Source organism: Sitophilus oryzae, unplaced genomic scaffold, assembly GCF_002938485.1.
Source record: "Sitophilus oryzae breed Bouriz unplaced genomic scaffold, Soryzae_2.0 scaffold_178_pilon_pilon, whole genome shotgun sequence".
In the NCBI taxonomy this organism is placed as follows: domain Eukaryota; kingdom Metazoa; phylum Arthropoda; class Insecta; order Coleoptera; family Curculionidae; genus Sitophilus; species Sitophilus oryzae.
Window position 1 is genome coordinate 471,430 of NW_022146490.1, and position 24,437 is coordinate 495,866.

The 24,437-nt window shown below is 30.9% G+C and overlaps 1 pseudogene; it reads left to right on the plus strand.

Annotated features, from left to right (window-relative positions):
* Positions 1–1,618: 1,618 nt before the first annotated feature.
* Positions 1,619–18,927, plus strand: LOC115882604 (annotated as a pseudogene).
* The last annotated feature ends 5,510 nt before the right edge of the window (positions 18,928–24,437 follow it).

Here is a 24,437-nt window from a genome sequence, read left to right on the forward strand (position 1 = left end):
AGGTATTTTTACACAAATTAAGAAGGAAATTAAAGGAAAAGGATTATACTATATCCGTATGGTAGCACACTTTTAGACAACTTCTTTATTTTTAAGATTTTGATGGTCAAACATCAACAAAATATTCCTTATGTTTGGACTAAATTTTCTCGAAGGTAAAGACATAATTTAAAATTGCGGTACAATACGGAAATAGATTTAAGTTTTGTGATTACAGTGATATATAATTTATATGTTGCTCTTCCGGACACTTTAGGCTGCCTAGTATAACTATCCTTTCCACCAGGAACACAACAAAGATGAGGCATAGCACCAAAAACACACTCCGCTTAAGCTTTATTGATGAATTGTTAGAGTCTTAAAAAACACACAGAAAAATCACGATGAGTAAAAAATGTATGGGCACTTTTAGGTTAAATCACTTACACAACCTGTAATTTTTCAATTTTTCTATTTTTTTATGCGAAACCGAGAGTGACCATATATCTGGTAGTAGTTTATGTCACTTAAACACCAAAATAATTAGTTTTTTGCACTACAGTAATATACAGACAAAATATGAAACGGAATCTAACCCAATATCTAAGTATGTACAGCTGATGAAGTAAACAAAAGTCCGCCCCCAGGCTGATCTTTTAAAGAACGGCAGTGATTCATTATTAGAATACTCAGAATGTTCTTAACAAAAGTTTCATCTTTAATCAATCACAATTGTTTATCTCCATCATTTACCGGATTAATAATACAGAAATCACAGATCAGTTACAAACAATTCATTATTTATAGTGATTTGCAGTAATTTTATTTAATTTTTATTAACAGTAGGTAACTTTAATTCTTATATATTTTCTCCATAATTATGTTCTAGGACTTGATCCAGTTCTGAACCTCTCAATTATTAGAATTTCTGCATGTAAACGCACACTTAATAATATCACGTGACAAAATGTAAAAAAATAATGAAAAAAATGAAAGAGAGGTATACGAATATAGATTATCTCATAATCATAAGTAAATTACAATTAACAAAATGCTTTGATATAAAATTACTGATTTAATATTGCATTTATATGCCTATAGTGTCTCTGTTCTCGAACAGTATTTTAGTTATTGTGAAATATTTCAATTACAGTACATAATAGTCGATGGGCAACAAAATAGAGCAATGTTCCATGGATAATGGAATTTCAAAACCCGCTTAATTATATTTATTAATGATCATAATATGGCTGAACTGGAAATTGAATTTTCGACAGTATAATAATGCAAGTGCAACCCATAATTCCAAAAACATTAAACTAAAGCATTTATTTATATTTATTTTATTTTTGGGGTGCATATTTTTCAGTAACAGGTGGGTATTTTTTTAAAAAATAAAAATATTTTCAGATTCTTGACACACAGAAAAAAATATTAAATAAAGAATTCTATAAAATGTTGCAAATTTGGCTTGTATTAAATGTTACAGAATCCTACTTTTTATTTTTAAAATTATTGGTTTGTCTATGGCGCCATCTAACGACGAGAGATCAGACTGATAGCTTCTCTGATTTACCATCTGAGACATACTTTTTAGCAGATGTCTATTTCAAAACTGTCAAAAATCAAATTTCTTTCATTGCTTTTCTAAAAAGTTTTTCTCATCGTAGCCATCTTGTCAGTGGCTTTATTAAAAAACAATTTTGTGATAAATTTTTAGTTTAGACTTTAGATGTTAAAGTCCGTTCTGTGATTTTTGTAATATAGTCATCTAGGTTAACAATAAAATGGGCCGCAAGAAGAAGAAGCTTTCGAAACCATGGTGCTGGTATCCTTTTTACAAAACGCTACGCTATAAACCTATCGTGTCCTAGTTTTCGATGTTTCTGGCGGGCTAAATTTATCCTATTTATTTATAGAATAAACTTCCTTAACCAAATTTAGGTACTGCAACCGAGAATTCGAGGACGAAAAGATTCTGATACAACATCAAAAAGCAAAACATTTCAAATGCCATATTTGTCATAAAAAGCTATACACTGGTCCAGGTTTATCGATACACTGTATGCAAGTCCACAAGGAAACGATAGACAAAGTTCCTAATTCATTACCGAATCGTTCTAATGTAGATATAGAGATATACGGAATGGAGGGTAAGTCTATTATTAGACTCTCATAAACATAGGAGCAGCTCAGTGTTCTATTTAACCTTGCCAAATGCTGTTTAATATCTATTCGAGAGATATTTTTATGAAAATACCTTATATTTGTATAGTAGATACATATTTCAGTACTTTGTAGTGCAATGTTTTACAATCCTCAGTTAGTTTATTACTTCAGAGGTAAAAATTAATATTGTGTAGTTGTAAAACACTAGTACTAATAGCAGATTTGAATAAATAATTACCTAAACTATAAATAGTACTAGTATAATAGGTGTTTAGATTTAGGTATTTTAAACAGGCCTAGTTCAAATAATAATTGTTAAAATATTCTATTTTCAAAACTTTATTTTTAAACATAACTTTTAACATTATGCACAGATATATTTGACATTGCTTTCATTGAGGAATATTTCATAAAGGTAATTTTAAGGTTAATAAAATGTAATCTGACAGGTTAACAATGAGCTAGTAGTCAATGTTTGCATTTTGCTTCTGTTTAACAATGCTTGAAGAGATAGTATAAATACAACTGCAGTCTAAATATTTGACTTGCTCACATATAATTATTAGTTTATCCTGAAAAATTTACCTAGAATTGTTTAACTTGGTAAAAATCGCTACGAGAAACCGTTCTCAGGATATTTAGGATGGAAATAGTCAATACATGTCATTATTAACAAAAAATAAACATGTTGATATGATAGTTATTTGACTGAAATTATAAATTTGAGAACTTTTTATTTTTTCAAATTAATCATAAATTTTTCTTGAAAAAAATTATAAAACAACAGGGTTGGCATGATTTAAATCAAGTGATTTTTTAAATTTTAATCATGTGATTTAAATAAAAAAAAATATTGAAACTTTGTTATAAATCAAAAAATAACTGTAAAAAGTTATAAAAATGTGTCCTAGAAAACTATAAAAATAGTGTATTGTTCTATTAGGAGTAAAAATTGTATTTTATTTGATGATGCTGTACCGTTGAAGGACCATCGTAAAGCTATTCCGACGTTACATGGATGCACAAAAAGTACATTTTTACTCCGAATAGAACTTACTATTTTTTTTAAAACATTAAAAATAATTTTTTAATCAATTTCAAACATTGCAAATAATATAAACAGTAATCGAGCAACAATTTGTACACTAGTCGAATTTGACACTTAATATCAATTTAATAATATATTTTTGGACTTTTGTGCTTAGGCGTAATGGTGTTTTACTTTGATGCCTAGGCGTTAAAATTAAAATGACAAAAATTAATACTTTTGAGACGTTTGAAAAAAAATCCTTTTGATCTGAAGCGAGCGATTTTTCTGGGAAATATATTGGTGACCGATATGGAAAAATGACAAACGCACCGTAGAATTGTTAGTGTTATCGATATCGGGCAGAGTTATAAAGATTTAGCCATTTAGGATCGGACTTTAATTGGAAATAAGTCCTAGTCATTTGGAAATCCGATTTAAATATTGTTTTGAATTAAAATCAAAAAAATCTGATTTAAATCAAATAAATCTGAAATATTTCGAGAACCATTACTGGTAGCAATTTTTATCAAGAGACCTTTTTGACGTAAAAAAACGTCGTAAAAGTATATTTTTTACTCAGTAGTTTTATACAGGTACGGACGAAAAGTTATTACTCTTCAAACCAGTTAAAAAATGTGTAGGTGGTACATTCTACAAGTAGGCGTCATGTTGACATCAAAGGCAAATTTTTCATGCCAAAAAACTCCAAGACACCAATTTTCATACAAATATCGAAATTAGTTCAGAAATTATTTAGAAAAATCGAAATAATAATGGAACTTCTACACTCTGTATCTCCCAAACTAAGCATTTTAGGACATACACTTATACGAACTGTTTTACTTATTTTTATCTGCAGAATATGCTGCCGAAGTTTCCGCAATACAGTTCGGACAACCCTGTATAGTATGTTATAGTTGTTACTTTATACTTAGGAAAATGAATTTCTTGCAGTTTTTAGGTATATAATAAAATTATATAAGAGTTTTTTGCCTTGAACTGCTAATATAAGAAATTAATTCCACGCTGTGTTCGACATAATGTGGATCAATTTGCTCTCACTACCGGTTTCGGGGCCCTACCCCATCATCAGGTGAGCTTGGGTATTTCCACAATATGTCAAGCACAGCGTGGAATTAATTTCTTATATTAGCAGTTCAAGGCAAGAAACTCTTATATAATTTTAGTATATACCTAAAAACTGCAAGAAATTTATTTTCCATTATATAATTTGGGCTAGCCGAAAAAAGCCTTTATTTACTATCGATAGTTGTGCCTCGGTGGTACGAAAGTACTACCATTGCACGCAGGCCGCTATCTCGCGATGCGGGACTTAATATCTTACCGCTACTTTACGACAAGTCGTGTTTATATACTCTGCGCTGTGCTCGACATATTGTAATACCCAAGCTCACCTGATGATGGGGTAGGGCCCCGAAACCGGTAGTGAGAGCAGGTTGATCCACATTATGTCGAACACAGCGTGGAATTAATTTCTTATATTAGCAGTTCAAGGCAAGAAACTCTTATATAATTTTATTATATACCTAAAAACTGCAAGAAATTTATTTTCCATTATATAATTTGGGCTAGCCGAAAAAAGCCTTTATTTACTATCGATAGTTGTGCCTCGGTGGTACGAAAGTACTACCATTGCACGCAGGCCGCTATCTCGCGATGCGGGACTTAATATCTTACCGCTACTTTACGACAAGTCGTGTTTATAGATTTCTGTGCTGTGCTCGACATATTGTGGAAATACCCAAGCTCACCTGATGATGGGGTAGGGCCCCGAAACCGGTAGTGAGAGCAGGTTGATCCACATTATGTCGAACACAGCGTGGAATTAATTTCTTATATTAGCAGTTCAAGGCAAGAAACTCTTATATAATTTTATTATATACCTAAAAACTGCAAGAAATTTATTTTCCATTATATAATTTGGGCTAGCCGAAAAAAGCCTTTATTTACTATCGATAGTTGTGCCTCGGTGGTACGAAAGTACTACCATTGCACGCAGGCCGCTATCTCGCGATGCGGGACTTAATATCTTACCGCTACTTTACGACAAGTCGTGTTTATATACTCTGCGCTGTGCTCGACATATTGTGGAAATACCCAAGCTCACCTGATGATGGGGTAGGGCCCCGAAACCGGTAGTGAGAGCAAGTTGATCCACATTATGTCGAACACAGCGTGGAATTAATTTCTTATATTAGCAGTTCAAGGCAAGAAACTCTTATATAATTTTATTTTATACTTAGGGTCAGTTGGGGTAATCATAAACAGGGGCAATTGTAAACAGGTCCAATAACTTTTGATTTGAAGCACCTCTTAAGTAAAGTGTCTAAAATAGACCCTTTTAAAATTTTCAGTGAAAACGTGAAAGTTTCAAAGTTATATCTTGTTAAAATTATCTTTGTTAAGATCGTTTACCATTACCCCAACTAACCCTACATAGTTTAGGTCTAAATCTTTATTTTTAATATCAATTTCCCTTTAGGTATTCCGTCAGCGGATTTAAAAGAGCACGACAGACAGAAACAGGGTAGTAGGAGTAACGACTCAGGATCAGACGACGACGAACCGGCATTAAAAAGGCCGAAACCAGAAGGATTACTGGGCAATGCCCCTCCAGGAATGCCCGGCGGCGTACCAGGACACCCTATGGTACCTCCTGGTATGATGGCGCCCCCGCCAGGTATGCCTCCGGGCATGTCCATGATGTCAATGGGACCTATGGGCGGACATTTTATGCATCCCGGGTAAGGAACGTGGTTTTAATGATGCAAGAAAGGGTTGTATAGTGTTTTTGTAGGATGGCGCAAATGTTGCCTCCTCACATGATGATGGCTGGTCAGGCAGGCCCACCGAACCTTTGTTTCCCAGTGCGATACCTACGTCCTCGCCCGGAGCGGCTGTGGTAGGTGCAGATTTTAAACCTATTTCCTCAGGTAAATATGACAGTATTTTTTCTTTGAACTAATCATTGATATTTTACTTTATTGTTTAATATTTATTATTACTATATTACATAGTTCTAAACATGTTGGGTGTGTAGGTGTATTTTTTCTCAATAAATAAATCAGAAAAACGTTAAAAAATTAGGAATAAATATACCAATTTTCAGCCATATCGAGAAAACACTTTTTTTCATCATTTTTGACCAATAACAGCTGATTGTTGTGATATAAACAAAAATAACTGATCGGAAAGACATTGTATACCGGTTTTTTAGATAAAAAAGAGATTTGGTATGTCAGTATATGACATACATTAGGATTAATAGACATATTGAATTGGTTTTGGTTACTTCCTGTTTCAGCAAAGTGACTACAACTTTTAATTTTTAAATGGCACCCTCTGTATATTTCTATTTTATTCAATAGAAAATGACACTCTGAATAGAATGACATATCATGTGTCAACTTTTAACTTTTTTGTATATGGTTCATTTGTTTACTTGGAATGCGATTCATAACATGCGGTAAATAACGACAATTTGACTCGAGATATCAAGTGGGTGGTGTACCAAATTATTTGTAAAAATACCTTTTCCTAAAATATTCTAATGAGCCACCCTTGTTCCATTTGAAAAAAATTAGATATGATTAAAAATACGAATTTGACATCTCTTAACTGGCTAGGATGAGGCATGAAAAACGTTAGACAATCAAATCTATTTTTTCAAGGCTCCTTGATTAAAAATTAGTGTTTTTAACACAGCCATGGTCCCTAGATTGAAATTTAAAATACAATTTTTTTAATGATATGTCATTCTACTCAGTGTCGTTTCCTATCGAATAAAGTAGAAATATACCGAGGGTGTCATTTAAAAATCAAAAGTTATAGTCATTTCCGGTGAAACAGGAAGTGACCAAAAACAGTTGAATACTTTATTCAATCTTAATCTATGTCATAGTAACATAGTAAATGTTTTTTTAATCCGAAAAAAACAACTTTCGTTGCACGTCATCAATGACGCCATGCGTCGTCTTATGGAGTTTGCTGGTGGTCTTATTATGATGTGCAACGAAAGTTATTTTAATTTCCCCATATAAACCCAACTTTGCAGTTAAAATCGGGGTTAAGACAATAAAAACTGTTTTAAACCGTAAAAGAACATGGTTTTTTTATCCTTGTCGTTTTTTTGATGTTTTTTTTTCCAACATATTTAGGTGCAACGATATCAGCGCCACCTACTACAAACGTGTCAAGCGGGCCGAGTAGTGGCGATCCATCGAAAGTGAACACGATAGCCGCTACGGGGGCGTCAAGTAAAATTATCCACCCGGCCGAGGATATATCGCTGGAGGAGATAAAAGCCAGGCATCCGAAATACTCGAGGGGCGGGAGGGCGCGGAGCGAAGACAGGGGGTCGACTTCGAGCAACACCGCTTCGGAGGTAAGTGCGCAGGTACGTACAAGTTCCATATTTTGGTATTGAGGTATTGTCACAGAGTTACCTAATGGCCTCTTTCACTATATTTTGGAATTAGCATAATTGAATAAAGCAATTAATTCTAGAATTTTCTGCTATCTTACTTTCGAAAAATTTGAAGTCGTTCTTAAGAAAATAAATAAAAACAAAAAAACCCAGAATAAAAATCCGCACTTTATTTTTAATACGTCACACCTGGCATGTTGAAAAGTGGCAACACGGCCGGGCCACCATGCTGACCCACCACCACCTCCACACAAGGCTATTCAACCTTTTCCAATATGGCGGAGATAGAAGTGCTTTACTTGGCGCGTATTTTAAAACCTGTTTTATTTCCAAATAGACATCTTTCACACAAATGTCGGCTTAGATTACATAATATTTCACTAATTTTTTAATATACAAGGAGTCTAAAGCTCTCCATATAAGTATGGAATTTTTTGTATTATTACTTTTATGAAAACATCAGTTAGTTACTTTTTATAAAAAGGTCTGCTTTCTCAGAAAATAGGTAAAATAGGTAGTGTACTGGTGTGTAAATATTCAAACTTGAGGTAGCATATATAGGGTGTTCAAAATCAACGGAAAAAGAAATAACCAGAAATATATGACAGAAAATTGCAATATAAACTAAATATTCAATTGCAAACACTTATCTACCATAGTTTAGAATTTACTGCATGTTTGATAAATATATACTATTATGGACAGTATAGGAAGTTACTTGTCTTAGTGAAAGCCTTGGTAAATGCTCTTGGTGTAAACTACACTGACTTGGGTCATAAAATATGGAATATTTTTCCTATGTTTTGCAGCATTACACAAATGGGAATAAATTTAAACTATAATAGGTGAGGATAACTAAAAAATATAATATGTGTTTCTAATATAAATGTGATTTTATATAGAAAAAAAACTAAATACCTTTTTATAACGTCATTCCTTTTTTTGTATAGTTCTTTAATAAAATATTGGATATTCTGAACAAGATGGATTTAATAATAAATTCTGACGTATGTGAGGGGCAATTGTGACCTCCAGGCCATTTATATTTTCAAATGTGAATGTTGTCAATATCTTGTAAGGTAAGTGTAAGCAGTAGCCATAACTACATCCTCACTAGGGTAACAGAGGCTTTGGGGCCTTTGGCCTTTTTGAGGCATATTTAATGCACTTCTTACCCGAAAACTACTAGTAGGAGTGAAATTATCTCTTTTAATAGCTGTCAACCATTTTTTACGAAGCTCGTCATTTTTGGGGAATATAAAAGCAGAAACCTTGCGACCCCCTCTATAATTCTCGTGACAATTTGGAACCAGAACATGTAAAAGGTATGCTACAATAAAATGTTAATACCTACCCTTTAATACCTATCTTTTGATTATTGTAAGTAACCATTATAAAGTACTATGCAGACTGGCGGTGAAGGCTTTTTACTCATTTAGGTGTAATATCTTAATAAATACTTCTAGTTCTTACCTTAAAATAATTAATAATAGAGGAGTACGCCAAGCACAAAAGTTTGAAGTTTACGCTGTTATTTTATCACAATTTTCTGATCACACCATGCACTGAACACTAAGAACTAAGCAAACGTGTTGCAGAAGCACAACAAACTAGAGATAATTAATTATTTCTGGTATGCAATCGGAACGAGAAACCACTACCGTCTTTTCAGTTTAAATGTAATCAATTTAATAATGCGCTGCCTTCGCCGCCATATTTGCCTTGCCCATATCATTTTGATTGGCCTTGAGTTGAGGTGGTGCTGGTCAAATGAAATCGCAATGTTGCCAGTTGTTGGCTGGCGCACGAGCACGGTTCTGCAATATGATTGGGCGTATTTTTCAGGCGTCATCAATTGGCGCTTTAAAATTATTTCAAACTAAAGCAATTTTGAGGGCCTATAAAAAATTATTCAATGTCATGGAACTATTTTTTTTTGGATAAATATACTGAAAATAGTCTTCTATTTCAGATTTTGTCCTTGAAATGGGTTTTTTATTTTTTGTGAAAGAGCCCATTATACAGAAATGTTACTTCTGCGCGATTTTCTTGTAGACTAAATTTTAAGTTAGTTTGTCATATTTTTAGCTATAATTCTAAAGACACCGGTTGTCAGATTTTAAAGTGTTGTGGGTAAATATTGGTGGTGAATGCTTAAAAGACATTTTTGACGTGAAGCAAAGAAACTGCTTTCTCAGAATTTCAGAAAATTGTCTCCTTTCAAAGTTAACAAACGTTATAAAAATTTAATATACATATTTTCTTATTTTCGGTACGTTACTGATATTTTTTTATTATTTTGGGTAGAAATCAAAATTTATGCCAAAGTAATTAAAAGTATTGGTTAGGAAGGGAAAAAAAATTATTTCTCTTATTAAATTTTATACGCGCGTGTATTTTACATCAAAAACTAAAAAAGGCATACACTTAAAGATCCTATCCCTGGTTATTTCCCCTTTTATCACGTCTCTAATTTTATTTTGATTTTGTATTTACTAATTTTAGTAAAAAATAGAACCTCACAATAAAATATTAGTTATTAGTATAAAGTATGGAGTGTAGAGGAGAAATATCTTCTTGCATTAAAAAATGGTCATAAAAAGGGAAGACTTAACATGGCGTTGCTGTAGCAAAAACCTAAAATTTAAAATATGCGCAGAAAATTTTTAGAACAGGAAATGGTTTAAAAGAGATAAATAAATATTTGACGTGAAGGCGCGGGTTTCAGAAAAATACAAATTTTATTTTCATGTCACGTGAAAAAATTATTAATTTTTATTCGGCAGCAATTGATTGGGCCTCTAATATATAAAAATGATTGTTTTATATTCTAAAAAATAAAAACAAACCTTTTTTGGGTAATGTTTGGTTATTTTACTTTTATTCTCTTATCCATGATTACTTTTCATTTTTTAGATTTATGCGGCATTAGCGCCACTGTGGTTATTTGGTGAACCCTTATTCTTCCCATTTTTGTGACCACTTTTTCAAATAAAGTCAAATAAGAGATATTCCTCCTCATCTCTACACTCCATAGTATAAGGAAATAAATTTTCTCAAATCTAGACATTTTCTTTAAATGTATAAGTAAGTCAAAATATGTGACTTCAATTAAATTGTTTTGTTTGAATTATGTTTTAACCCTCAACTGGCGTGGTGAATTTTTGTAACGCTTATGGCGTGCTTGGGTCCGACGGACCCAATTTTTTTTTTCAGTTTAAAATACATGATGAAGAGATTTTATAAAAAGCTTGTTATTTTAACACGGTTTACAATATATTCAAACTTGTGAATAAACAATTTCATTAATTTTCAACAAATTAATAAGAACGGACACAAAAATAAAGTAAAACGCATTTTTTAGGAATTTTTGACAACAGAAATATAACTTGGCTAAGAAACCCATAGAAATTAAAAACATATATTTTATGATTTTACCGCATTATTAAAAGTACAAACAACTGAAATGTGAAGCTAAAGTAATATACATAAATTATTTTCAACAAAACTGCAAACCTTGAATGTATATAACTTTTTCAAATACAGTTCATGCTAACATAGGATCTGCATATGCAGCATATGGATCGTGCACATTTGATTCATGAGATTTTTGTTTTTTGTCATTTCTTCATTGATATATGGTTGCCATATACCATATCTCTTTCTTTTCTGGTATTGATTATTCAATTTTCTCTCTTCTATAAGTAAGAGATTCGGAATCGGAGTTATGGTTACTCTTGGAAGAAAAATCAATGTCTCGATGGTCTTCATCTCACTTAAGCCTCTTTAAGTTCATCAAACCACTCAATTAATGCTTCCTCAAAATTAGCGTCCCAGTGAGGTACACTTTTTAGACTACCCACCATCCTAATAATGTAACATTCTTGGCGTGGTGGTGCCACACAGACCCCAATGAAACTTTAGCCCCCGCTGGTAGGAACAATACTTGATAAAATCAAGTGCGCCTTTAACAGTTGCATATTGGTACCCTAACTTAAAGGTAAATGGCGCGGCGAGGCCTAATTCTTAAACGTAAACATTTTACAGAGGTTTAAATTAGCGATGGGAACTATCGAATGAATTATACTATCGAATGGTTACTGAATGAATGATTTCAACTATCGAATGGTTTCATTGGAATAAAATCATTCATTCAGTTGTATACTAAAGCATATGTGACAACCTCGCCGTGCGACTAAATGGTTATCGTTAAGCCACGACTATCGAATGCTTTTGATAAATGAAATTTAGTATTCGTTTGATTTTTGTCTGCGTCAGTGCATTATTAGTTCTTCCAAATTTTTATAACTTGCCTTCTAAATACTGTGCTATATTTGCGTTTATTAAAATATTTAAAATACTAAAGTAGTAGTGTTTTTTTTAATTGACGATTGTGTACGTGTGCAGGTGGTCAAAATTTTTCCGAAAATTTGTGTGATTTTCCGATCTTTCCGATCTTCAATTATTTAATTTTATACGGTATATGGTCTATTTTTTTAATGGAAAATTTTGAGAAGTAACAATTTTTAAGAGAGATGAGGTGAACTTACAATTTTGGGATGAGAAAATTAAATTGATTGATTAAAGTTTTACACTTGCCAATTTAAAAAAAAAGTTAACGATATTTGTATTTTGTTTATGTTAATTCTCTTACATGTAGATTTTTGTGGAGAAATATTTAATTTATTTTTTAAAGTAAATGCCAGTAAAAGCAAATATTATTTTTAAATACTAATACAAAGTAATACACATATATAATTTTGATTTCTAATTTTTTATTTGTATTTTTCTTCTATTACACTGCATGCTTAGAAAATTAATAAATGTTTATATTTCATGATTTTAAAATTTGTTGTTAATATAACGAATTAGTTCTGTAATTATTATTATTTAATAAACCAACGTTGCCAAAAAATTTAGAGACTATATTATTTTTAAATAGGATCTAATATAAATAATGTTGACTTCTAATTTGTTGTTATTATTTTGCTACTACTTAAAAAAATGTTTATATTAAATGATTTTAAATTTTGGTGTTAATAGGTATAACAAATTATTACTGTTATTATTATTTATTAAACCAGTTTTGCTTAAAAACATTAAAAATCATTTTCCTATATCCGAAATAAAAAGTATTATTGCAGTGTAACAACATATTAATAAAAAAACATGCAAAATATATAGTTATACTATCCCTAACTAACTATAATACCAAAGAATAATATTCTTTGCTAATACCAACTAATACGAATATACGGCAACAGCGCCGTTCATAATGTATTTTCTGTGTAAATACTAGCACCTCAATAAAAAAAAATAATGTGTCCTTATCTTTATCTGACTCAAAATCAAAGATGCCGGCTTTTTTCATACCATTGCCACCGACCGCCGGCCGACCGCTGCCGGGTTTCTAGGAAAGAAACCTACGTCGCCGGGCGACAACTAAAATCCAGTTTATATTTTATTATAATCGATCCTGACGAATAAATGAATTTTACAAATGAATGAATTTTATAAATGAATGGTTTTTGCTGTCGAATTAATATATTTCAAGGCATATGACGCATCTATTCGATATTTTTATTCGAATAGTTTTCGAGGAATGTTTTCTTACTAGCTATCGAATTATTCGAATGAATTGCAACTATCGAATGTTTCGATAGTATTCATTCGATAGTTCCCACTACTAGTTTAAATAGTGCTTGGGGTCCGCTGGACCCCACCACGCCACTTGAGGGTTAAAGATATAATTTTCTCGGTTTATTTAAAAACGTTTTTTAATAAAATCTAGACATTTTTCAGTGTACAAGCTAGTTTTATTTATCAAAATATGTAACTTCAATGTCAAAAATTGGCGACATTACTTCAAAGCAACCGATGATTTCTACCGCTTCTGTATAGTTAAGGTATTCTATTGTAGATTTGTAACTTATACACATAGATCATACCAAATAAACTTTTAGTCACGTGATTAAGCTTGACCGGCACAGCGTTGCCCACTTTTACGTACTTTCTTTTTATCACAATAATTCAGGAAACAAAAATTAATTATAAATATATAAACAGTTGTTATTTACATCAACAAAACTCACCTCCTTAACAGCATTTGAGGGACATAAGCGCCATTACTACCGCTTTCGCGTTTAAAAGATTCTAATAAGGTTGTGATGAGTTTTTTCAATGGCTTTTAAGCTATTTTGTACACTTCGCACTAAAAGAGGTTCTAAAAAGAACAATGTTTGACTGCAAGATTTGCTAGTAAAAGTTTTTAAACCTAAAATATTACAATACAATTCATTTAAACCAAAAACTCGTAAGACAAAATTAAAGTGTCATAACTAGTAGTGGGAACTATCGAATGAGTTACTATCGAAACATTCGATAGTTGCAATTCATTCGAATAATTCGATAGCTAGTAAGAAAACATTCGTTGAAAACTATTTGAATAAAAATTATCGAATAGATGCGTCATCTGCCTTGAAATATTGTATTCTAGTAAGTCGGCAGCAAAAACCATTCATTTATAAAATTCATTTATTCGTCAGGATCGATTATAATAAAATATTAACTGGATTTTAGTCGTCGCCCGGCGACGTAGGTTTCTTTCCGAGAACCCCGAGACAGCGGTCGGTGGCAATGCTTTGAAAGAAGCCGGCATCTTTGATTTGCGGAGTCATATAAAGATAAGGACACATTATTTTTTTTTATTGAGGTGCTAGTATTTACACAGAAAATACTAGCAAAATACTATGAGAAACGTGCTGACTAGTCAGGGATTCTTCTGGGAACAGACCTTATTATATTACCTTGTATATTTTGCATTTTTTTTTATTAATATTCTGTTGTTACACTGCAATAATACTTGTTATTTTGGATGTAGGAAAATGATTTTTAATATTTTTAAGCAAAGACTGGTTTAATAAAAAATAATAATAACAGTAATAATTTGTTATACCTATTAACAACAAAATTTAAAATAATTTAATATAAACATTTTTTTTATGTAGTAGCAAAATATAAACAACAAATTAGATGTCAAAATTACTTATATTAGATCCTATTTAAAAATAATATAGTCTTTAAATTTTTTGGCAACGTTGGTTTAATAAATAATAATAATTACAGAACTAATTTGTTATATTAACAACAAACTTTAAAATCATGAAATATAAACATTTATTAATTTTCTAAGCATGCAGTGTAATGGAAGGAAAATATAAATAAAAAATTAGAAATCAAAATTATTTATATTAGGTACTTTATATTACTATTTAAAAATAATATTTACTTTTACTGACATTTACTTTAAAAAATAAATGAAATATTTCTTCGCAAAAAACGACATGTAAGAGAATTAGCATAAACAAAATACAAACATCGTTAACTTTTTTTTTTAATTGGCACGTGTAAAACTTTCAATTTAATTTTCTCATCCCATAGTTTGAGTTCGATAACCACATTTACTTAGCCACATTACTTAAATATGATTATTACGTTCAATTAATTCATTTAAAATACAAATATATAAAATATCTAAAATACAAATATGTATTTTTAAAATTAAGTTCATCTCATCTCTCTTAAAAATAGCTACTTCTCAAAATTTCCCATTAAAAAATAGACCATATATGGTATAAGGTCATAAAATAAAATAATTGAAAGATCGGGCTACAGAAAATCACACAAATTTTCGGAAAAATTTTGACAACCTGCACACGCACACAATCGTCAATTAAAAAAACTACTATTTTAGTATTCTAAATATTTTAATAAACGCAAAAATAGCACAGTATTTATAAGGCGAAGTTATAAAAATTTAGTTTCAGTTAATTTGTAATAATTTTTTGGGGGTATTATAAAATTTTCATTTACATATTTGTCAATATTACTAATTTCCTGTTCTGGCAGTTGGCTATTGCAGTTTCGGCAGCTCATCAGGCGGCAGTCCACCAGGCTGTGACGCAGGCTAAGGCGCAAGAAGCACAGCAACAGCACATGGCTATGATGGGTAGGGCTGCTGCGGCAGCAGCAGCAGCAGCCGCTTTTCCAGTAAGAGTTTCAGGTAAATATCGTTTTGGAATAGCTTCAAACTTATTTAGAAATAACTTATAGTCTGTCCAACGAGAAGATCCTTGACAGTGATAGATGTCTCTGTCATTTTAATTTCAAAGTAGTTCATTTTATTTTACAAAGAAATAAGTTGATACAACTGGAACGCATAGCAGGAAATTAATATATGTATTTAAAATTTGACTGACAAGTAACTTCAAAATATTTTGAAAAAAACTGTTTAAAACCGAAAAAATGTAATCGAGTTATTTTATTTAATAAAAAACGGTATGCGTTAATACAATACAAACAAAAACAAGACACTACATACCAAAAAATATAAAAAAGAACTATTTCTTACTTTCAAGCTTTATGAAACTTCCCGCATTTATGATTATATTTATCAATATAACTTATGTACACATACAAATTTGTAATATTCCGTAGGAATAAATAAAACAAACTATTTTATTAATAATAACACTTACCAAATTTTATACCTCACAGGTTGATTAATTAACTTTAATCTTATTTTTTTTAAACCAGTACCTTTTGACATTATTTTTCTGCAGTACTAAAATCCATTATTTACCTATCGTGTGATGTCCATATTTTACAGCTACTCCAGTTTTTAGTATGGGTTTAGTATGGTCCTTCTACCATATTCGAGATACACTTATCTACGACGAGATGGTATACGAACTTTATTGATAGTAACTTTATTGGTGTATCTGTATAAGACTTTCTGCCTGGGCAGCGGGTATGAACCATAAACTGTGCTCTGGGTTCTACAGTTACTTTCACTCGATTTTTCCTCTACTTGACTTCAAAAGACACAAAACACACGTAATAACACGAATCAAAATGCATCATCTTCCAAAACGCAGGGTATTTGACAAAAGTTGTCACAAAATTATAACCTCTAATTTGGCAAGACTTTGACAAACGTCGAAAATCTAATGGCGAGTTCATACGCATCGGCGTCCGTTTGTCTTTCATCGTTCCGTCAAACCAATAAAATTGAAATACGATCTGTCATTTTTGAAATAAACCAATAAAACTGGTTAAAGACAACAAGTGACGACGCATGACGAATTTATATTTAAACCCATCCATAGTTAACTTAAAAATTATTAGAAATTTTTTTAGGAAAATAAATAGATTGGTATGGGACGTCATCTGCTTTTCTTCTGTCATCGTCAGTCGAAATCTTACCTGAGAAATAACAGAGTATACTTGTTTTTATCGTAGTCTTTATCATCTTCTTGAATATCTATTCTAGCTAGAATTTTTTTTATTTAAACTGAAGATAAAATAACCTTTATTTTATATGGCATGAAGAGTATTTCTTTTTTTTTTAATTATGTATATTTTAATCAAAATTTTTTGGTTTGTAGGTAAAAAAGATTTCAGAATAAGATAGGAAAACAGTTTAATATAAAAATAAATGTACAGAATACTTCTGAAAACAAAATTTAACAAATTTTTGTGTATAAAAACAAGAAATTTTGTTTATAAATTGTAAAAAAAAACATATTCTTTTCAGGTCCTCCATTGGCAGTCATGGCTGGGGCACCTGTAATGGCCGGACCCGCAATGGGCATGCTCAGAGGTCCGCCTCTAATAGGAGGCCCTCTCATGAGACCACCTCCCATTGGTATGCCTCCAGGTAGGTAAAATGGTCAAACCAAGCGCGAACTTGTAATTTTGTTCCCAGAGTTTTAATTTCAACCGTCAAACAATTTACTACATTTATTAATTCATATTTTTGACCATTTATCTCTCTGGGAATAAAATGTAATATTTTTCTATTATAGCAATCATTCTATACAAAAGTATTACTTTAACAAATATATAAGATAGGAGAAAGGACATAATTTTTTAATAAATTTGTTTATAGTATTAAGTTTTTATGGACATTAAAACAATTACTTAGGGTCTAAGTTTTAACTTTATTTTTTTTATATAAATTTTATTCACTATTATCGTACGTAAAATACTCTTTGATAAATTTTATAACAAAAATGTTTTAGTCAAGGTTTAGACTGACAACATAAATAAACTGTGTTTATATTACGGGATATTTTGTATTATCTTGAAGCAGAGGGCTTATATTGTATTTGTGTGTTTTTTTTTGTTTTAAATTTTCACTTAATTCCACTTTTTTGAATATGTAAATAGTATTTTTGTAATTGACCGCCATGATGGTGGTGTCATGATATAACGTTTTTTTTTTGTAATTGGCTACGCTTGTTTTTAACTCAATAATAAAAAATGTCATTTGTTGGCACACCCTGTATATGACAAATGTAAAAATATTATCCTCATGTAAAAATATTTTTTTTACATCCTGTACATTACTAAAGCTAATTTTATTTGAAAAACAAATCTACCTATAATATAAACACAGTTTTTATTGTATTATTTTACATATCAGCATGAAATCAAGAAATAAGAGAATATAAGACATTTACTAAACTTAAAGTGGGAACAGTATATAATACAATTTTGGGGTTATCAACAAAGTAAATATTCTGCTCAAATTTATTAAGTAGTTACATATATTTTTCAGTAGATTTGTATTAGTAAGATTAAAAGAATATTTTATACATGATCTGCAGCAAATATGGAGTATCAGTATAGTCAGTATAGTGGAGCAATGTTAATGTTTTATATATTATTTAGATTTATTACTTTACCTTCCTTTTTTACTTCAGCTAAAACTAAACTCTGATTTTATATTCATAAAATAAGTAAAATAACTTGTCAAACACTTTTAATGTAGTTATGTAAATTAAACATAATTAATATTTATTAATTTAATTATTAGTTTCTAAAAAAAACTTTATTTTTTTACCATCGAAAAAAAAACGGCGTCATAGACGGCTGGGGAATGACAGTCTATGATAATTTTGTTGAGGTCAATCTCTAGACGTCATTTAGTATCGCCGTTTTCTTGACTCAGCTTTTTCGATCATGCGATATTAATGAAGTGAAAAGGTTGGTTTTTCCTAAAAATCAGTATTTAAATAGCAGAAAAAAATTATTAACATTGTTGTTGACACGGACATTTTGTATCATACAGTACTGTACAGCGTGTTTATTTTTGCTGCAGCCTTTTATTAAAAAAAATAAGCATATGGAAAATAAAACTAATATTAAGTGTAGAATTTTAGCGAACATTTTGTATTTTGATTTATTTTTTGATTACTGCAAGCTGTTTTGAGCCGAAATAAAGTTGATTTGAAAATGATCCGATCAGTTTTTGTTGACGCTAAAGCATTCAGAACACTGTATTTTGTATTGTTATTCGGGACCGAATATACAGTGGCGGTCATAAAGTTCGCAAAAAAATATAGTGATACGTTTTTGTTTTTTAGCTAACCCATTCGTATTTTAATATCATAGCCGCGAATAAAATAAATTTAGTATGATCAAACAAAAATGGCATTGAGTTGGCTAGGAAATGAGGATCGATGGCATCCACTATACCGGGTGCGTCTCAAAGTGGCTCACCCCTATAACTTTTATTTCTTCGGATAAAAAATCGACATTTGGTATGTTAGTATATGACATAAATTAGGCTAGATTGACGTATTCAGTTGTTTTCGGTCACTTCCTGTTTCACCGGAAATGACTACAACTTTTGACACCCTCGGTATTTTTTTACTTTATTCGATAGAAAATGACACTCTGATTAGAATGACATATCATATGTCAACTCTTGACATTTTTGAATATGGTTTATTTGAAATTGCAACATGCGATTCATAACAACAGTTTGATTCGAAATACCAAGAGTGTGGTACCAAATTATTTGTAAAAAATATACTTTTTCCAAATATGCTAATGAGCCACCCTCTTCTATTTGAAAAAATTGAGAAATGATTAAAAATACGATTTGGGCATCTTTTAACCGGCCAGGACAAGACACTAAAAACATTAGACGATCAAAGCTCCTTGATTAAAAATTAGTGTTTTTAACACAGCCATGGCACTCTAGATTGAGAACACAAAATACAATTTTGATTTAAACGTAAATGTTAGGTTAGGTTAGGAAAAGTTGACGTATATGATAATATGTCATTCTATTCAGTGTCATTTTCTATTGAATAAAATAACAAAATACCGAGGGTGCCATTTAAAAATCAAAAGTTGTAGTCATTTCCGGTGAAACTGGAAGAGGCCGAAAAGAATTGAATACGTCAATCTAGCCTAATTTATATACCCGTTTCTCGTTTTTTTATCTGAAAAACTAAAAAAGTTATAGGGATAAGCGACTTTTTTTTTGCGATTGGCACCCGGTATAATTTTCCATATAAATCGATCTTCATATCCAAGCCTAATCTGACGACGTTTTATTTTTTTCTGCATAACTTTTTTTAATACTATTCAGTATTCTGTAATAAAACTCTTTACGCTTTTAAAAAGCCATGACACAATACAGTATGATCGAAAAAAAAACAGCTTCAGAGATGGCTTAGAAGTGGAGATCGTTGTCATTTTATATGTAAAGTTATACAGGGAATGTCTTTGATCGTCTTTTCCAAGCCAACTGAACGCCTTTTTTGTTTCGATCATACGGTATATCAAAACGATATTTTTGGTAACTCGGTAATAAAAAAAGCATTTCTTGATCAACTTTTTGATAGCCACTGTATAAAAAATATAATACATATTCTCTAAAAAACTTTACTTTTCAATGGTTTGACAACATTGACAAATGTTTTATCACAAATCATTTGTTATAAAATATTTTTGAGATACAAAATTAATCCTCTTTAATTTTAATTCCGGTTTAAAATGAAAAATCTGAAAATCTAACATACAAAAGAGATAAAATTTTTGAGTTCTTCTGTATATATTATTTAAAAATAACTAAAATAATAATTTTATGACGGAATTTGAGTTTTCAAAGTGTAATAAACATTTCTTTCCACAAAAAAACATAGATTTATCACTGACAAGTCAAATAAAATAAAAATCGTGTACAGTGTACAGTGTTGTCACGTTATGGGCTGAATTTTGGAAGACCTATGCAGGTACCGCAGTAATTCACGCACTATTATGTGTTAGCATGCATTGCATTATTCAACATTTACTATTATATTAATGTCACTCGCTTGGTTTTGCCGTGATCTGGTTGGTTTTTGTCATACTTTTTTTTTGATTGATGGTATTTATATTTGCATCTGTCGATTTGGTTTTCCTACTATCTGCGCGCAGTGATGCCTTAGGCAGCGACTATTCGCCTCCGGTTAACCTACAGTTAGTTATCTTAACATATATCCAAGTAAGAAATTCCATACCTTAATCAAACTCCAATATAAACATAGTTTAAGGAAAGCGTTTCAGTTGAATTGCGTCCGTTGAGCTGCGAGGTTCGAGCGTTGCGTCCCAGCACAGAGACGGATTGACAAAAAATGAGTGCCTTACCGTGTGCTGCTATTAATTGTAGTAATAATTCAAAAAATTGTTCTTTGAGTTTTTTTAGATTTCCATCGGATATAAATCGGCAAGCTGATAGTAATTATCAATAAACATTTAATTATATTTGTTTATTTTAGACGCTGAGATATTATGTAATTAATTAAATGTTATTATTTTTTTAGCATGTGGGCAGATTTTAAAAATAGTTTTTTAGATATACAGGTTGTCTCAAATATGCGCATGAGAATATTTTTTGGTCAGGGGATTTGTCATAAAATTTTCATTCCAATAATAATTTACGAGATAATTTATCTAGATTGGTTTTTGAAACAATTTTAGAGTAAATATTTTGTACATCTAAAGTTTCCGCAATCTATTCATATTTTTTAATTGAAAGAATTTTATAATATACCTAATCTCTTATAAATCTCTTATAAATGTAGTGGACTGTATTTTTTATGATTTTTTTTATTTATTTTTTATTATACGTGTTCGTAATATAACAATGTTCAAAATATTATAGACAAAATACTGAGTTTATATTTGAGGGAAGAAAAATGCCACACCTAGCTTTAAACCACCGTAAATATACAGGGTGGTCCATTAGTGCGAGGAAGTCCAATATCGTCGTCGTTGTCGAAGATGCGAAAAAAAAATTATTCGTATGTTTCAAGGTTTATAAAGGGGCTTATCCTAAAATATTTTGTTATATACAGGGTGTCACAAAAAAGTTATGGTAAAGTTAAATTTATTTTTTTTATTATTTTACATCATTCTATATACATTATTCTATATAGGGTATTTTTTATGGCGTCACTAAAATCGGAATATTTAAAATGGTATATGTCGATTTTTTTAAATGCAACATTCTGTATATTATTTTTCTGTCAGATGCAGAATTAAAAAGTGATTTTTTTTTATTTAAAGTGTTTCTAAATTTTTCGCAGTATTATATTACATATGGCTCTTTCAACAGTACATTTTTATCAAAGCCACCTAATATGATCTTTGTCTGATATTTTATCGTTGAAAATCCCATATGTAATGAAATAAGAAAATATTTGCAAAACCGCTAAAAATTTAAGAACACTTTAAATACAAAAAATGTTCAGATTTTAATTCTACATCTGAAAGAAAAATAATATACAAGGTGTTGCATTTAAAAAAAATGAGATACAACATTTTAAATATTACGATTTTGTGGCGCCATAAAAAATACCCTGTATACGATAAAGTAAATTTTTCTACACGAATTTATTCGGGTATTCTTCATGTTTAAGAAAACATAGCTAAGTATTAATAAAGTTATATTCATTCTAGTTTTTTACCAGTTTTCGTATATAATGTTTTTAACCAAAGTTTTATTAAATAAGAAATAGAATGGCAACACCGCAGTGTGCTTTTTTTGCATATAGATAGTGTATTATATACAGAATTTTATGCCGCATCAAGTTATCTACAGAAAATTAAACTTGTTTTAAATCAAAAAAAGTTGTAGAAAATCTCTGAAATAGATAATAATATAAAAAATATGTCATTATATATTTTTTCCGCATTTCTTCCCATCAGAAAATTTTCAGATACAGAAGAATTGTTACATACACGAAATATGAAAATATTCTGTTTTCAAGCAAGTTTTTACTCCATGATCAATTTTTTTATTTTATTTTATTTTGAACTCATATTTTCCTAAATAGATATCTGTGAAACTATGGCGAGTGCCACGACTATACTTTGCCTAGTTAATAGACCACGACTAGTTAATAGACCACGATTAAGGTCATATAAAGTGGCAGAAAAAGAACAAAGGATTTGGCAAGGAGTAAAGCTACTAGTTTCCTTATACTATGATATAAACACTAGGGCGTCCGTTATTTACAAAGTTGATCATTTCTCTCATGACATCTTTAAATTGTTAGTTTATTGTCTAAAAAAATAACAGACTATTGCAAACCCTTAACATTCACAATAAACCTTGCCCCAAAGACGATTTCCCATTTAAATAACATAAGAATCCCTTTTTGCAAATAATTTTTTTTTCTCGGATCTTATTCTCTCGCAGCCATGACAATTATATATTCTTCTACAGAATTGAACGCTCTACAAAAAAGGTCTCTTACAATTTTTCGAGCCTTTTTTAGTTAGAGAGAGCGTTCAATTCTACAGGGTAGGAACCATCGAAAACGTTCCGCAAGGCATAATGGCCAGGGTAATTTTTTTTTCAGAAAATTCAAAAACACGTCAATTTTGTTTGTGAGGGGGACAACTTTTGCCCCAAAAATTATTGCAAAATCTTCAACCCTCTAAGCGGGGGTGTCATCTCCCGATTTTTTCAAATGGGAAGGGGGGTTAAGGGGTACCGCAATGAAAAGGGCTTTCTATTCTCTATACTTTCTTGCTTCGTTTTTGAAGATCGGTCGAGTCGTTGAGAAAATATGAAGGATTGAAATTTGAAAAGTTTATTTAAACATTTATCAGAGTAAATGATAAGAATAAATTCCTTCGACCAATTTGCTGTTTTTTCTTATTATTTCTAGATGTTTGCAATCGGGTTGCGCAGATATTCAATGGACGCCATCCTGACAAACACCTTTATGGCAAAATTGTTCGCCAGTTAGTAGCAAAATTTCGCGAAACTGGTTCCGTTATGAATAAAAAGAGGCAGAGGGAAAATCCTGTAGTAAATGAAGCTATGGAGGTATTCGTATTGGGCCAAGTTGCCATGGACAGTATTCTGAGTACAAGAAAATTAGCCAATGAGACCGGTGGGAATCGTACAAGTTTCCAAAGTATATTAAAAAAACACAAGTTCCAACCGTACAAAATTCAGTTGGTACAAGAACTCAACGAAGACGATTTTGATCGTTGCTTGCAATTTTGTGAAACTATGAGTGAACGACTGGCGAATGATAATAATTTCCTATTTAATGTGTGTTTTTCGGATGAGTGTACTTTCTTTCTGAACGGTGTAGTTAATCGGCACAACTGCCGGTACTGGGCTGAGGACAACCCTAGGGTTTTTCACGAGGTGCACACACAAAACCCTCAGAAATTGAACATGTGGGTTGGTATTTTTGGAAATTCTATTGTAGGTCAGTTTAACGATATTGAGAAAAACTTCAACGTACAAGTCACAGAACAGCTATCTAGCAACTACCGCACTTGATCGTTCAACGTTGTGGCAAGTGAAAAAATGCGTAAACATCTAGAAATAATAAGAAAAAACAGCAAATTGGTCGAATTTTTTCTTAATTATCATTTACTCTGATAAATGTTTAAATAGACTTTTCAAATTTCAATCCTTCATATTTTCTCAATGACTCGACCGATTTT